Genomic DNA, 18,710 nt, shown 5'->3' on the forward strand with positions numbered 1-18,710 from the left:
TATATATATATATATATATATATATATATATATATATAAAGAAAGAAAGAAAGAAAAACAAAAGCTGCACAGGTCTACCATCAACTAGATGTTTCTGCAGTACGCACACACACATTAGCATTGCCTTATGTGAAGCCAATGACTTCTCAAGATGGCTGTTTCAAGACTTACTTTCAACTTATTAAATTAATAGTTAATCACTGCTCACTTACTCAGAACTCCAGCCACGGCCTGAAATGGGAAAAAAAAAAAAAAAAAATTCTGCGAGACAACCACATATTTCCCATCATGCATTTTCGCTCCCCGAATCACGACAGTTTGTCGGTCAGGTTTCTTGCAGATAGTGAAAACTTTTTCATTTACATAAGGTCTGTGGTCATGTCAGATCTGGAAGCATGCGCTGGCGGCACATCAACCACACTGAGAAACTCACTTGCATCCTGAATGGCAACCACACCAGGCAGATAATCGCATAAGAAAGATTGCAATGAGAATGAACACTAACAAATGTAATGGGTGGTCTGTATTTAGTGCTGTAGTTGTTTAGGAGGGTTTTTGTGACTTTAAAATCTTGAAATTCCAGCATTTACTGTTTGCTCGCATTAAAATCCACAACTTATGAAACAGCTGCCCTGAGAAACAGGGCAACTGTTTTTACCATTTTTAGAAGCCTTGAGCAACATGTCCTGATGTATTCATGACAAGAGGAAGAAAATCAAAATTAATAAAAGCAATGTGTTGTGTTCAAAACAGATAACTTGTTTTTGTGGTGAGCTGTAGTACAGTGGGCATTTGCGAAACATCCTTTATTTGCATTGCTGTGTCATGAATGACTCACTCTACTACATCACAAACATGCACAAAAAAGGTGGTTATCTGTTTTGAACACAACACTGCTTTTTTAAAGTTATGATTCTCTTCCTCTACTTTGAATAGGCCTGCCTGACTAGAGCCTTCATGGAGGCCTTTTCAATACTTTCAGATGCCATGTCCTGAATTTATTACTGCAAATAATGAATTATTCATAACAACGCTGTTTACATCAATGAATATTCATGATGGAACTACAAGGCTGGAATGAGGATGGAACTGCAAAACTGATAAAATGAGGAAAATACTAAAAAATACACAAATTTCTTATGTTTAGCATAGGTAACTCCTTTTTTTGGGGGTGGGGGGTGGAATCAAGACAACTTCCATATGATGGATATGATTTCACTACATATGGACAAAGCCAGAGTGACGTCACCACTGATTTTCTATAGAGACCCGGAAAAGCCTAAATGGGCGTCACCATGTTGAAAGCCTGCCCGCACTGATTCACGAACTCATTAACACATAAAGGGGTGGAGCATGGATGGCTCAGTGTATGACCAAAAAAAATAAGAAAGCCTGAACATGCCCCTTCCTGAGTACGAAGCTCAAGGTAACAGGCTAACCTCGGTTGGGTGTTCACTGATTCATATTTTTGTGTACTGCGCAGTGGTTCTCGTAACAATTTACTTTGGTGTGGACCATGGATGCTTAGGAGAAAAAAAAAAAAAAAAAAAAAAAAAGACAGCAATGTGATTCATCTATAATATTGAAGACAGCAAAAGTTACCCCGAATGCTATAGGCGTTTGGAAAGCTATGGGGGGGATGATCTGAACCTGAATTTATTTATTTTTTATTTTATACAGCAATTTATTTATTGATTGACATACCTTATAGTAAAAAAGCCACATATTCTTGTGTAAATTCCTGTAAATCCACTGTCTTTTTCCCATGAAAAAAGTCTACATTAATAAAAACTCATTTACATTCTTGTGTAAATTCATGCAGCCTAAATCCATTCAAAGCCAGTCTTTTTCCCAATGAAAGAAAGTCTAGATTAATGAAAAAAGTCACATAATCTTTTCTAAAATCCTGTTTGAACAGCACAGTGTTTATTTCCAGAGAGAGAAAAATTCTTACCGTGTTTCCTGAGGGCACAGTTCACTTTCCCCGTTTCTTTTATCTTTCAGGTGTGTTGATGAAGCCAGCGACAATTCCACGGATTCTTGTCCTTATCAGACTTTTTCAAACAATCTTTCTCGCCATCTTCTCTCTGTCCAATGTCGGTCCGTGACAGAGACATGCACAAGTCTCCTTTTAAAAACTTTAGCGCTCTAGGGTTTGCGATGTCCATATGCTACCTTTAGCTAAAGCTTCGTGCAGGACACACACAGCGTTGCTGCAGCAACCAACCAGTCTCACTTTCCGATATCTGTCGCAACAGCCAGGCTTTTTTTCTCCGAGGACACTGATTTTTATCAGTGTCCACGGACTGCCGCGGCCTTATAAAACTTGCACGATGTTTATAAAAAAAAAAAAAAAAACACTGCGATAGACATTTTAAAAACTCAGTGACAATCATGATTACAGAGTAAAACATTAACACCTCCCCCCATGATGAAATCCACCGAATTTCATGGATCCACAGATTTTTCACAGCCCTGCATTTCTTTTAGACGGCAAAAGTTTGCAAAAAGACAGAAAACCGTCCAAAGACCGCGAATAAGCATCCCTGGTGGACACTAAAAGCTATCAGCCTTCTATTTCCTCAGTAATCATGCATTAAGTGGACCTACCAACAGCTGGTCAAAGTGCTAATACTAGGGATGTCCTGATCAGGTTTTTTTTGGCCCCGATCCAATTCCGAGTCATCTCATTTTGAGTATCTGCCGATACTGAGTCCCGATCCGATACTTTAAAAAACTGAATGAACAATCAACAAATGCTAAATATATAATAATTTCATTTTAATCACCTTATTTTATTATCACTTAAAAAATGCACTTCTCCTTGAGGTAGCTTGAACAATCAAGTAATAATCTACCAGACTTAAAAAAAATTACAAATTTCCAAGTTATTTTATTTGTTTAAAAATAAAATGTCCAAGGTTCCATATGTTAAACAAGAAATTATCTAATCTGAAATAACAGGTGGTTTTAATTTATAGTTGAAAGGTTTCTAAAGAACCATTAACTGATTTATCTATTTTAATTACAAGTGTTCTAAACTTTTTTTAAACAGTAATCAGAAATTTTGAGGTAAACAACAACAACAACATTTCCAAGGATTTTTCTTCAGACATGTGGTTTCTGCACTGATCTGTGGTTCAAATCCCCACCTGACTGAAAAATCACTAAGGGCCCTTGGGCAAGGTCTTTAATCCCCTATTGCTCCCGGTGTGTAGTGAGCACCTTGTATGGCAGCACCCTGACATCGGGGTGAATGTGAGGCAAAATTGTAAAGCACTTTGAGCGTCTGATGCAGATGGAAAAGCGCTATATAAATGCAGTCCATTTACCATTTGTACAGATCAGTGGTTTCTGCCACTAGTCTTCCGTGTTTTGGCCCGACGCGTCGTTCCTATTGGACAGCGCGAAGCTACGTCACAGCTCAGAGTCAAAAGTTCAAAAGTCAACTTGAAAAGTAAAAGTAAAAAACAACTTACATTTGCGTCCTGACAGTCCTCAGTGTCCCTCTGATGCTTTATCAGTGTTCAACAAGTTCAGAGCAGTGCAGTGAACGTGAATGAAGACGGAAGCTCTTTAAGACATGCTCCTAAATGTGATGAGTGTGCACATCGCTCATGCGCACACCATCTCTCACTCCGTTTTTCAGACAAACAATCACCGGACAATTTGGACAATTTTTGTTAATCAGATGACAGATCATCGTCCTGAGGACTTGGTCAGCACTGGGTCCTGCTGCGCATGGAAGGATGACTGAGCAAGAGTTTCGGTGGGAAAGTGTCCATCATCCTCTTGTCATTCCATTGAGGCATCAGGCTGAGCGCATAAACACACAAAGACAGCAGTTCTGCAAAAGAAACTTTGCGCGCATAACTCCCTCCACCTCTGTCCGGGTTACAATTCCATCTCTTCTTCCCAAATTCACTGCGCAACTCTTGTTCCCGTTTCTGTGCGAGAATGTCCGGTTAAACTTGTTTCTTCTTTTGTTCCAATTTAAAAAAAAAAAAAAAAAAGTTGGGTTGAACTTTGACTCCGTCAGCCTGCCGTCAAGTGGCAATGCATGCTCTCGTCAGAAACGTCGCGTCAAAAGCAGAGCTAAAGTGACACTTCTGACACCTCTAAAAAGCAACGCGTCTCACGCCTCTGACGCTTATGACGAGTGAAAGGCCCATTAATCTGTAATAATGAGCCTGAAATAGCACTGTTCAAAATAATGCGGATAAAATCTATATCGGATTCCTGATCGGGATGCAACATCCGATTTCGATCAAGTCTGAAACCACGTGATCGGGCCTGATTTCCGATCACGTGATCGGGCCTGATTTCCGATCACGTGATCGGGCCTGATTTCCGATCACGTGATCGGGCCTGATTTCCGATCACGTGATCGGGCCTGATTTCCGATCACGTGATCGGGCCTGATTTCCGATCACGTGATCGGGCCTGATTTCCGATCACGTGATCGGGCCTGATTTCCGATCACGTGATCGGGCCTGATTTCCGATCACGTGATCGGGCCTGATTTCCGATCACGTGATCGGGCCGGGACATCCCTAGCTAATACCATTAGCATACAACAATAAATAAGACCAGAGTTTCACTCAGCATGAATATTGCAACAAGGACATCTTAGATAATCTGTTAGGACGTTTCACTACACAACAAGGTGTATTATTCCAGGTGTTTGTAATAAACTACTCCAAACAGACACAGCAACAACAACAGCGCGCGACTGAGGCTGTGAGAGGTGGCGTCACTGTGCTCAGCCCGTCACTCAAAGCAGCCATGCCCACAATTATACATAATTTTATTAGTTAAAACATGTTAACTAAAAAGTTAAAATTCACTACTCGTACAGCTGTCATGGAGGAAAAATCTATCAATCTATCTATAGAGACCAAAACCGTTTTTTTTTGTGCCAGGCTGTAAACATGTTTATTTCTCCTCTAAAGTTAGACGTTTTAAAATGGGCTTCTATGAGAATGTGCTTCGTTTTGGAGCCAGCTTCAAGTGGCCAGTCAAAGAACTGCACTTCTTGGCTGGGGTCAAAATACAAGCTCAAGCGTTGCTGCATGTGCCAACACAACTTTGTTACTATATGGCGCCTTAGAAAAGATCCATGTTGTGGAGATGCAGACAATTGGCTGGCAGTGTGAGGGTGTTGAACCCTTGTGGAAGTTCTTCATGATCAGGATTGTCTGCCCTGTATTTGCCACTCTGGGTGAGGACCTGCTGTTAGCAGCCCACCTATTTGTGCTGCTAGCTGCTCATGGAGCGTCGTTAGCTACTTGGTCAAATGTAGGTCTGGATCATATCCAGCCCTAATGCTGTCCAGCTTTTTATTCCTGAGACATCTCCCTCTGTGATGTTGATTGGTTCTTGTTCTGAGAGGTCACTGTGGTGTGCTCTAAGATCCAGCTGCAACTTGGCATTGTTGCTGTGTGACACCCCTTTCTCCCAGATTTTCTTCCAGTGTTGCTCAATCTCAGCCCTGGGCGATAATGTAGCCAAATGGTGGCAAAGAGAGGGAAGGTGATTGTGGGGGTGGAACTGCCAGAAGGCAGAACAGCAGATATTCAGGACAACTACTAGTACCTGGGAATCCCAAAAGTCTACAGGAACCATGATGTAGATGCAAGAAGGTCAGCTACAGCCAAATACATTCACAAGGTAAGAGGTGCTGAGAATTCAGCTCAATGTTACAAATAAGAGCTGGGCCATCAATACATTCGGCCTACCAGTCATCAGATACCCAGCTGAAATAATATTGGTGACCACAGGAGGAGACAGATGAAAGTGATGTCAAGACACAAAAACTCCTCACAATGCACAAAGATTTCCACTCATCGTCCAGCACCCTTAGGCTCTATGAGCAATAGAAAGATGAAGGGTCATGATTAGTGAGTATCAGAGCCACAATACAGGATGAGACAAGAAGCATCCATTAAAATATCAGAAAGATGGGCCCCAGACATAAGCTGCTACAAGAGTGACTCAGACAGCTGAAAACATAGGGTGATAAGGAACAGGAGGTATCATGGAAGACTAAACCCCTCCATAAGATCTGTCATCAACAAATAGAAGAAGTAGCTGACATTAAGATGTCTTACCAGTGGCTAGAAGTGGCCAGCCTAAAGGACAGCACAAAGACTGATCATGGGAGCACAAGAACAGGACCTAAGCACTAGAGGATGACATTTTTCGGGAATTTCCGTGGGTCACGTAACTCCCGCGGGATGGGAGTCAAAATTTTATCAATCCCGTGATTGGGATGGGAATAAAAATGAACGGGAGCGGGCAGGAGCGGGAATGCCAAAAATAGATGATTTTCATCTATTTAATGCTGCGTTCACACCGGGCACGATCAGACGCTACAAATTCGCGGGGGTCGCGTGGCGACGGATGCGCCTCCTTTGCCCAGTGTGTCGCTCTGCTTTTGCTGCGAAAATTCGGCCCGGTGCGTCATCAAATAGGAGGATCTTCCATTCCGCTCGCCGGCTCCGGTTGTCAGTCAAGTTAACATGACGGACCTTGATCACACAGAGCGAGTTGTTGTGAAAAGCTCCCAATACAGAGTGTATCATTATTTGCTCCAGGAGCTGAGTCTGGATGACGGCTGCTTTCAGTGGTCCTTCCGCCTCTGCAGGACCCAACTTGAGGGCCAACTGTCCCGTTCACGCGCGCACATGTAAACAATAAAACTCCGCTGCTTGCTGCAGTTCGCTCTTCCACCAAAAAACTGTCATAATTGTGTTTAGAAACCAGTCACCATTTGTTTTATTATACATCTGTGTAGTTAATAAGTAAAATCTCCATTCGCTTGCGCGTGCACGTAACATAAAAAGAAAAAGAAACTCCTCTCCCCGCTGCTGTGGTGCTGCTGCTCGCTCCAAAAACTCTGTCATAATAGTGAAATAAAGGACAAAAGAGACATAAGTCCTGCTCACAGGCTGCTACCAGATACAGGACATGTTCACATCTTCAGTCAAACTCCAGACATCTCCACGTCACTACATATTCAGTCCCTGATTGATCATCACGGTGCGAGACATACGGGAGTGGGATGGGAGTCATCTTTACAGGAGTGGAACGGGATGGGATTTATTTTTTTACTCCAGTCCAGGATTGGGACAGGATGGGATTTTTTTTCTGGGAGCGGGATGGGATGGGAGTGAAAATCCACTCCCGTATCATGTTCGACTAAGCACCATGACCATAGAGGCAGGAGTCTACCACATCATACAGAAACCAAGCTCCATGCTGTGCAAATGGGCCCCAGACAGTCCAGCATATATTGGCAAGATGCAACCTAGGACATTAAGACAGATGACACACTTCGCTCCCAACCCTTAATTTTTTGAGAGTCTGTCAGATTTTGGATCCTGATGTGTGCAGAGTCTGCTGTCTATCGGAGTAGGATGTGGTTTTAATATGGTTATAACTGGTGCCATGAATACACACGGGACTCTCAACACCGTTTTGTGCCGGTGTCGCAGACTGAATGGTGCTGTCCTAAAAATTGGTCCACCCTGCCGCCACTGCGCATGCGTCATTTGGGACCACAAGAGCTCATCTGAGACGGACTCTCTTCATCCAAAGCGATTAAACGGAATAACGGGATTATTAACCATCAGATGACAAGGTAAAACCTCTTAAATCATTCTAAAGTCAGTTTTAAGCAGAAACAAGGCTGTTTTAAGCAAAAATGAGGCGACAATCAGTGACGCTTTGAAATGATGGAAGCACAGGAGCTGCTTGTCATAGCTGCTGCACTCTGGTCAATTCCTCCATCTTATCATGAAATAATGCTGAATTTAGGATTGCTGTACAAAAGCTTCGGATATCGCTCGCTGAGATAGATGATGACTGGAGTGCAGTTTTAAGCAGAAATGAGGCGATAATCTGTGAAATACTGCCAACGCTCCGAAATGACGCATGCACAGTGAAGACAGGGCGAACTGATTTTTGGGGGGACACCAGCTGTGTGCAGGTCTATCTAAAACTCCACCATGACGCCGTTTTTACAGGCTGCCTGAAAATGCAGATGTATTTCTTACTGTCAGAAATACATTATTTTCAGGAGATATTGACTTTCTACCAGCTGGCGGATGTGCTTGAGAGTTGTGCGCACTGCCCGGTTCAGTGCCCCGTACAGAACAGAGGACACACTTCATTCCCAACTCTTATTTTTTTTTTTTTTTTTACTGCGACTGCATGAAAATTAACAGTCACCTCTTTAAAAACGAGTCATTACATGACATCACACCTATGCAAACTTTGAAATCAATCTGTGGGACAGTTCTTACACTAGCAGTAGTTTTTCTACACCCCATTCATGGGATGGGACGTTTGCTCAGAGTGACTGTCGGAAAAACAAGTACTTTATTTTTGGCAGTCTCTGTAGTTGTTTGTTTTGACTGGCATATGCTTACAGACTGTTCACAAAAGTGCACAAATGAATACAGGTGTATCATCACATGACCTCTAATAGCCAAAATCCAAGTTGTTATAATTCTGTGCAACATGTCCTTTAAGTGGTATTTGTGAATGTAACTCTATATTGTAGTACTTAAAGGTTTCCCAAAGTACTCCCTTGCCCATATGAGCATATAAGCTCTTCATAAATGAAGGTTCTAAGGGATCGGAGATCACAGTTGTTCAATTTAGGCTTGGGTCCTTGCTCTTTATGCACTGAAATTCCTCTGGATTTCTTGAACTCTTTAATATTACAGGGTTCACCCCAGAAATTTTTGGTTAGTTTTTAAATTACAAAAAAAGTGATATGATAGAGGAAATCTGAGCCCAGATTCAGATTCAGCATCCCAAAATTACCCTAAATCAGTTCTCAGTGTTTTCGAATAGGTTGCGCAATGTTCACAACTAGTTCCCGAAATGAATGCATGCCAGAAGTTTTGAACATTTCAAAATTTTCTTTGCGCCCTGGCATGCAGCTGCGCACAGTTCACACACAGTTTACGATGCATTTACTCATTGGCATGAAAGATAGCGTGCCAGTGCATGGATCAAATTTGTACAAATGTCAAGGTGCTTTTTGTATTTGTTAGTGATTTTCTATGGCAACCGGGCTTCAAACATGCTCCAGCATACGGTCTGAAGAGAGTGAACACTTGGACATTCGGAGCCACGCTGGAAGAGCAGCCAGCTCAAGCGGAGAGAGAACATCTTATTGGTCTGATCTGTGGCCCAGAGGACAGATGTGCAGTCTTTAATAGAAGTTAACAGACGTGTCAGCGGCAGAAATTGACAGCATTTGGAAAAGTGCTTAATCAGTGAAGTCCCACAAAAACAACGCACGAAGGATATTATTAGTTTTTCCTTTACACGAGGGGCTGTATCGTCAGCTTGTCGGCGAGCCACTAACAGTGGCATCATTTGGAGGAATGATGTTTAATCACTCAAGTCTGATAACAACACGGAGGATATTATTACTGTTCCTTTACATGAGGGACCGTAGCTTCAGTTTACGAACCAGCGGAATGGGAGATATTAATGGTCCAGTCCATGCCTAAGAGCTGTTGTGTGCTGACCGACGAAAAAGGTACGTTAATGAGGAATGAATAAAAACTGTCCGGTGTGAAATGGCGAACAATTCTCATTTCTTGCCCGCAACAATAGACAAGAGTCCCATTAGCGGCTTCAATCAGCAGAAAGGTTGAGTCATGCATGATATCTTTAAATGGCTTTAATGAAGGTCGATGAATAAATTGTCAAAAACATTGCGAGATGACACCACAGTATAACGGTACGGTGCCATTATTCCATTGTCTGGGGAGAAACCTGTATTATATACTGAGGTAGAACAAATATGCAAATCCCTTACAATCTTTGTTTGTGGAACATACACTCAACAAAAATATAAACGCAACACTTTTGGTTTTGCTCCCATTTTGTATGAGATGAACTCAAACATCTAAAACTTTTTCCACATACACAATATCACCATTTCCCTCAAATATTGTTCACAAACCAGTCTAAATCTGTGATAGTGAGCACTTCTCCTTTGCTGAGATAATCCATCCCACCTCACAGGTGTGCCATATCAAGATGCTGATTAGACACCATGATTAGTGCACAGGTGTGCCTTAGACTGTCCACAATAAAAGGCCACTCTGAAAGGTGCAGTTTTGTTTTATTGGGGGGGATACCAGTCAGTATCTGGTGTGACCACCATTTGCCTCATGCAGTGCAACACATCTCCTTCGCATAGAGTTGATCAGGTTGTCAATTGTGGCCTGTGGAATGTTTGTCCACTCCTCTTCAATGGCTGTGCGAAGTTGCTGGATATTGGCAGGAACTGGTACACGCTGTCGTATACGCCGGTCCAGAGCATCCCAAACATGCTCAATGGGTGACATGTCCGGTGAGTATGCCGGCCATGCAAGAACTGGGACATTTTCAGCTTCCAAGAATTGTGTACAGATCCTTGCAACATGGGGCTGTGCATTATCCTGCTGCAACATGAGGTGATGTTCTTGGATGTATGGCACAACAATGGGCCTCAGGATCTTGTCACGGTATCTCTGTGCATTCAAAATGCCATCAATAAAATGCACCTGTGTTCTTCGTCCATAACAGACGCCTGCCCATACCATAACCCCACCGCCACCATGGGCCACTCGATCCACGACATTGACATCAGAAAACCGCTCACCCACACGATGCCACACACGCTGTCTGCCATCTGCCCTGAACAGTGTGAACCGGGATTCGTCCGTGAAGAGAACACCTCTCCAATGTGCCAAACGCCAGCGAATGTGAGCATTTGCCCACTCAAGTCGGTTACAACGACAAACTGGAGTCAGGTCGAGACCCCGATGAGGACGACGAGCATGCAGATGAGCTTCCCTGAGACGGTTTCTGACAGTTTGTGCAGAAATTCTTTGGTTATGCAAACCGATTGTTTCAGCAGCTGTCCGAGTGGCTGGTCTCAGACGATCTTGGAGGTGAACATGCTGGATGTGGAGGTCCTGGGCTGGTGTGGTTACACGTGGTCTGCGGTTGTGAGGCTGGTTGGATGTACTGCCAAATTCTCTGAAACGCCTTTGGAGACGGCTTATGGTAGAGAAATAAACATTCAATACACGAGCAACAGCTCTGGTTGACATTCCTGCTGTCAGCATGCCAATTGCACGCTCCCTCAAATCTTGCGACATCTGTGGCATTGTGCTGTGTGATAAAACTGCACCTTTCATAGTGGCCTTTTATTGTGGGCAGTCTAAGGCACACCTGTGCACTAATCATGGTGTCTAATCAGCATCTTGATATGGCACACCTGTGAGGTGGGATGGATTATCACAGCAAAGGTGAAGTGCTCACTATCACAGATTTAGACTGGTTTGTGAACAATATTTGAGGGAAATGGTGATATTGTGTATGTGGAAAAAGTTTTAGATCTTTGAGTTCATCTCATACAAAATGGGAGCAAAACCAAAAGTGTTGCGTTTATATTTTTGTTGAGCACTCAACAAAAATTCGCTGGCGTTTGGCACGTTGGAGAGGTGTTCTCTTCACGGACGAATCCCAGTTCACACTGTTCAGGGCAGATGGCAGACAGCGTGTGTGGCGTCGTGTGGGTGAGCGGTTTTCTGATGTCATTGTTGTGGATCGAGTGGCCCATGGTGGCGGTGGGGTTATGGTATGGGCAGGCGTCTGTTATGGACGAAGAACACAGGTGCATTTTATTGATGGCATTTTGAATGCACAGAGATACCGTGACGAGATCCTGAGGCCCATTGTTGTGCCATACATCCAAGAACATCACCTCATGTTGCAGCAGGATAATGCACAGCCCCATGTTGCAAGGATCTGTACACAATTCTTGGAAGCTGAAAATGTCCCAGTTCTTGCATGGCCGGCATACTCACCGGACATGTCACCCATTGAGCATGTTTGGGATGCTCTGGACCGGCGTATACGACAGCGTGTACCAGTTCCTGCCAATATCCAGCAACTTCGCACAGCCATTGAAGAGGAGTGGACAAACATTCCACAGGCCACAATTAACCTGATCAACTCTATGCGAAGGAGATGTGTTGCACTGCATGAGGCAAATGGTGGTCACACCAGATACTGACTGGTATCCCCCCCCAATAAAACAAAACTGCACCTTTCAGAGTGGCCTTTTATTGTGGGCAGTCTAAGGGACACCTGTGCACTAATCATGGTGTCTAATATGCATCTTGGTATGGCACACCTGTGAGGTGGGATGGATTATCTCAGCAAAGGAGAAGTGCTCACTATCACAGATTTAGACTGGTTTGTGAACAATATTTGAGGGAAATGGTGATATTGTGTATGTGGAAAAAGTTTTATATCTTTGAGTTCATCTCATACAAAATGGGAGCAAAACCAAAAGTGTTGCGTTTATATCTTTGTTATGTGTAGATTTTAAACATTTCAATAATTTGTTGAGAAACTAGAGAAAGTCTGCTCCTTGCTCCTCAGACTTTTGTGGATAATACTTTTGTGCCAAATCACAATTACCTGTTGACATCACTTGTTTGAAATATTAATTACTGCCACTACTACTTCATTATTAGTCCCAAATTTCCACATCCCAACTTTCTGGAATGTGTTGCAGGTCTGAAACACAGACATGGATGCATTTTAACAAATGAATTGAAGGTGACCATACAAAATCTGAATTATCTTGGGTCTATACACATCTTCTGCAATGAAAATGAAGTCAAAGTGGAAAAATCATTGCCAGATTTAAAAAAAGGGACACAGAATATACACAGATTATGGTGGATTGCGTTTGCAAAAAACATTTGTACAACACTGAAAACTGCCCTTATAAAGATCAAGAAAGTAGTTCTTAACCCCTACATCCAATCGGACAGTAAGCTTTAAGGCTGTTAGAACAGCTATTTCATGTCCTTTTTTGTGAAAACAAAGGAAAAAAATCTTAATCCTTCTTACAAACAACAACACAGACACACAAACAGAAGTCACACACATAGGCAGAGGAAGCAAACTGGTAAACAAAACTATGTGGAGGAAAAAGTACCATCAAGCTGTGTCTTGCCCAACCATGAAACCAACAGTGTGAACACTAAGAAAGCCCTGCCTGTTATTATTGTGGCCTTTCAGAAGTGGGCCTCATTGCCCCTCCCTGCACTGGGGCGGATACACAGATACAACCTTTGTATTCAACACAGCCAGGATCAGCCTCTAACAACCACAGGTATATATGGGTATAATAAACATCTATAAGCTAAGCGATGAAGAATCGCCATCTTATTAGCAATAACATTAGACACGGTGGAATACTAGTTTCAGTCTACTGCAGGTTGAAAATGTGACAATTTTAAAACTGCAAAGACTTCCTGGTCAACAATACAATAGTAAACTATACACAACTGAACAACTACTAAACTCAACGTCATTCCAATTTGTCATGCCAACAAGTGACCTTTGCAAAACTAAAACCTGTGCATCATGGCTGAAGGACAGTGGAAATATTTAACTTATTTAAAAAAAAAGGACAGCCCTTTAGAGGAGGAAAGCCATGTAATAAGCAAAGCATGATTTTGAAAAGTGACAGAAAAAGAAGAAACCAGACCACTCTTACTCTTTATGGAATTCAAGGTAACATTCTGAAACTACCAATCAAGAAGTAAGTAGGGAGATCCTACTTAAAGATACAGAGTTGGCTTGATATCTTACAGTTCATAAATGAATGTTGTAAAAAAAAAAACCATTATATATACATACATATATAAAAAGAATAAGAACAGCCTTTTATTGTCATTGTACATATAAACATACACACAATGAGATTTGGCCTCTGCATTTAAGTTAGACACAATCCAACCACTTGGAGCAGTGGGCTGCCACAGTCCGTCGACCAAGGACCAACTCCAGATGTAAAGACACTGCCTCGGTCAAAGGCAGAAAAAGGAGCAGACCCTAAACAAACACGGTGACGTAATGATGTTTTGATTGTGGTAGGAAACCGGAGTGCCCGGAGGAAAACTCACACAGACACAGGGAGAATATGCAAAATCCACACAAAAAGGGCGGGAAGCGATCCTACAACCTTCTTGCTGTGAGGCATCAGTGCTAACCACTAAAGCCCCGTTTACACACAGACGGTAAGAGCTCCTGGAAGTGTCCCGGGTGAGTTTTTGGCCGTCTTAAGGATCACATGCCGTTGTTAACGCCGGCACTAGGGGGCGTGGCTTAGTTCCTGCTTTACCGGGAATCATCAAAAAAATTATTCAACATGTCGAATAATTCCGGGAGCGCTCCCGGAGACCTCCCGTGACGACGAACAACGGCGTTTGATACTTTTTAATCGCCGTTTCATCCTGCCGCTTCCTGTAGAGCCGCAGTTCTCGTCGCGCAGTGATGACCAGTCAGGGACTGAATATGTAGTGACGTGGAGATGTCTGGAGTTTGAAGATGTGAACATGTCCTGTATCTGGTAGCAGCCTATGAGCAGGACTTATGTCTCTTTTGTCCTTTATTTTACAATCATGACAGAGTTTTTGGAGCGAGCAGCAGCACCACAGCAGCTTGGAGCGGAGGTTCTTTTTAATTTTATTTTATGTGTGTGCGCGCGCGAATCGTCCTGGAGATTATTTTACTTATTAGCTACACAGCTGTATAATAAAGCAAATGGTGACTGGTTTATAAACACAGTTATGACAGTTTTTTGGGGGAAAGAACGAAGAGCAGCCCGCAGCAAACAGCAGCGGGGAGCGGATCGAGTTTCTTTTTTTCTTTCTTTTTTTACGTGAGCGCGCGAGCGAATCATCTGTAGAGAATATTTTATTAATTAACTACACAGATGTAAAATAAAACAAATGGTGACTGGTTTCTAAACACAATTATGAGAGTTTTTTGGGGAAAGAGCGAGCTGCAGCAAGCAACGGAGTTTATTTATTTTTTTTAAATTGTTTACATGTGCGCGCGTGAACGGGACAGTTGATCCTCAAACTGGGTCCTGCAGAGGCAGAAGGACCGCTGAAAGCGGCCATCACCCAGACACAGCTCCTGGAGCAAATGATACTCTCTGTATTGGAACTACCGCGAACTTCGGTCTACGTACTACTCGCCGACAAAACCGTCTGTGTGTAAACCTTGCTTAAGCCACTGTGGCACCAGACACACATTTTGTTTGTTAGCTTTATTCCATAATGAGTAAGTAAGTTTATTTTTTCACTCAAAATTCCACTCACAACACCCCATGATGACAACATGAAAAAGTTTTTTTTTTTTTTGCAAATTTATTAAAAATTTAAAAAACTAAGAAATCACACAAACATAAGTATTCACAGCTTTTGTGCAATACTTTGATTGGTGCTGCGAGACAATCCTGTCTCTGAGGTCCACAGACAATTCCTTTGACTTCATACTTGGTTTGTGCTCTGACATGCACTGCCAACTGTGGGACCTTATATACAGACAGGTGTGTGCCTTTCCAAATCACGTCCAATCAACTGAATTTACCCCAGGTGGACTCCAATTAAGCTGTAGAAACATCTCAAGGACGATCAGTGGAAACATGGTGTACCTGAGCACAATTTTGAGCTTCATGGCACAGACTGTGGATACTTATGTACATGAGGTTTCTTCTTTTTTTTTTTTTTTATAAATTTGCAAAAATCTTAAAAAAAAAATCATTGTCATTATGGAGTATTGTGTGTAGAATTTTGTGGAAAAATTTTTTTTAACCATTTTGGAATAAGGCTGTAACATAAAATATGGAAAAAGTGAAGTACTGTGAATATTTTCTGGATGCACTGTATGTATTTTATTTTACCTTTATTTAACCAGGTTAGTCCCATTGAGATCGAGATCTCTTTTGCAAAGGAGACCTGGACAATTATAAAGTATCCAATTCACCTGACCTGCATGTTTTTAAATGTGGGAGGACTCCAGAGCACCCGGAGGAAACCCACCCAAACATGGTGAGAACATGCAAACTCCACACAAAAAGGCCACAGGTAACTATGAGGTAACATTGCTAACCACTAAGCCACCATGCTGCCCGTGTGTGTGTGTGTATATATATATATATATATATATATATATATATATATATATGTGTGTGTGTGTGTGTGTGTGTGTGTGTGTGTGTGTGAGAAAACCAACAACCAACCAATGTACGTCACACTGTCTTCACTCGGATTGGCAGTCGCCATGTTGCATCATTCAGCATTTGCGTTAAACATACTTGTTCATTTTGGCCCTGGCCTAGCTGGTTGGGGGTTCCAGCCATGCTTAACAGCATTGCAAATAATGTAGACAGAGCACCCTCTACTGAAACTATGTAGTTATGATTTCCAACAGCCAATGCATTTTTCTGTATTGTTTATTCTGTAAAATTTTGGCAAAAATAGTATGTTTGTGAAAGGCTCATATCAGCCGATATTATTAGCATCAACATAACAGCTAGGCTCAAATATGAACCCACTGAAAATTTACCCATTCATCCATTTTCTTCCGCTTTATCCTGAGTCGGGTCGCGGGGGCAGCAGCTCAAGCAAAGCCGCCCAGACCTCCCGATCCACACACACCTCCCCCAGCTCCTCTGGGGGAACCCCAAGGCGTTCCCAAGCCAGCCGAGAGATGCAGTCCCTCCAGCGTGTCCTGGGTCTTCCCCGGGGCACCCTCCCAGTGGGACGTGCCCGGACCACCTCTCCAGCGAGGCGTCCAGGGGGCATCCGGAAAAGATGCCCGAGCCACCTCAACTGACTCATTTCGACGTGAAGGAGCAGCGGCTCAACTCCGAGCTCCTCACCCTATCTCTAAGGGAGCGCCCAGCCACCCTGTGGAGGAAACTCATCTCTGCCGCTTGTACTCGCGACCTCGTTCTTTCGGTCATGAGCCAAATCTCATGACCATAGGTGAGGATTGGAACGTAGATCAATCGGTAAATCGAGAGCTTTGAAAATTTACCCACGGTTCCATATTTCACAGTAGTACATGGACCCAGGGTTATATTCTGCTGTTGAAAATATCCACTCCTGTGAAATATGGACCCATCTGTTTGCATGAGAAAGAGCCACAGTGGGCATCATCACTAATGATGATGCACAAGTGAACAACGTTATTGATGATGAAGACAAGGGAAAAAAAAACTAAACCCAAGTAAGTCTGTCAACGGTTTCACTTGACATAAATATTAGGTTATGGTTAGTATTTTCATTTTATGTAATTGCATAGATGATACCTTTTTACCCAAAACATTATGGCCAACAGACATTACAGTCATGAAAAATTTACAATCTGACACCAGCCTTGACTGGTGAACTAACTTGTGATGGACTAGGGTCCCGTGCAGGACCCTATAAGGATAAGCACCAGCTTGATGGGCCTCAGGGCCCGAAGAGGACTTATATCTGTTACTGATGTACAGCAAGTGAACCTTTTTTCTGCCTCCATATTGGTTTCAAAGTAACAACCTGACCTCTCATCTTCAGGGAAACTTTCATTATCAGCATATCAGTCAGATCACAATGTTTTCTTTAAGCTTTTCACAAAAAAGAAAAGGAACAAAGGCAGCGTCTCAAGTGTGCATCTTCTAAGTTCTATCTGTATACAGTATATATATATATATATATATATATATATATATATATATATATATATAAACTTTAAAGCCCTCTAAACAGTGTAAGCCCAATTAAAACCTGATTAGCTCTAGATAGCTAGACTGAATTCAGTTTAAACGATTCTACATTTGGTTAATAGCCATTGAGAAGTAGCCCAAATGTAGTATTATCTCCACTTTAAAGCAGTGTGTCTCATGTCTGAAGCAGTTTCAGTTTAAAGCAATCAGTTAAAAGCAAACATCACAAAACAGAAAAATGGCAAATCCTCGCTGCAAAAGATGTAACAACTTGTTTTTTTTTAAGTAAATGGCTCAATTAACGAGCGATTAAAATAACCGATTGCTTTTGTGCGGTTCGGCACTGGATGTGAATTGTGGTTCGTTCCGGCAGGCCCGCATGAATAACACAACAGGCTGCTGCACAGAGCACAAAAGACTCAATGCACCGCTATAATAACCACGTCCAACCACACACACACACTTGGCTCATACTGACTTTTTAAAGCCAACACATGTTCCGCTGTTATTAATTCCTCCCGGCAAAGACAAAGAAACGGGTGGCAGTCGCCGGCCAGCTGGCTTAAAAAAAAAAAAAAAAAAAAAAAAAAAAAAAAAAAAAATGAATATGCAAAGCTGTATCAAAAGCCTGTGAGCATCAACACAAAGCCGACCTGCCCAGCGTTAGCACCGCAGCTAATGCTAACGCGCTAGCATGCTCATTTCTACCAAACTGCCTTAATAAAAATCTCTAAATGTGCCATCCACGAGGCAGGGGCGCATTGGCGATGACTAATAAAATATGCTAAATTGTATTTGTCGCCAGAGGTATGAATATGTAGCGGCGTAATCACACAAAGGAGGGGGGGAGGCATGTTTGCGAGTAATTTCTCATCGTTTCCTCCTCTTGTCAAATCACACTTCAGTGTCAAATAAAGCGGTGCCGACTGCCAGCCCGTTTTCCGCCGTTTAATCTCCGTCCCGTCTGCGCGGCGTTTGTCGTAAACAGCGAGGCGCACCGTTTGAATATGAGTATGAATATGTAAAATGCTGTAATCATTACCTGCTCCTGAACTCTCATCTTGACTCGCTGCTCCTCCGTCCGCCATTTTGAATATTTAACCCGAAA

At 42.5% G+C, this 18,710-nt stretch overlaps 1 pseudogene; it reads right to left on the reverse strand.

The window, feature by feature from the left end:
- LOC117524540 overlaps positions 1 to 18,710 on the reverse strand; it is a 63,533-nt pseudogene extending 44,823 nt beyond the window's left edge.

This window comes from Thalassophryne amazonica, chromosome 14, assembly GCF_902500255.1.
Source record: "Thalassophryne amazonica chromosome 14, fThaAma1.1, whole genome shotgun sequence".
In the NCBI taxonomy this organism is placed as follows: domain Eukaryota; kingdom Metazoa; phylum Chordata; class Actinopteri; order Batrachoidiformes; family Batrachoididae; genus Thalassophryne; species Thalassophryne amazonica.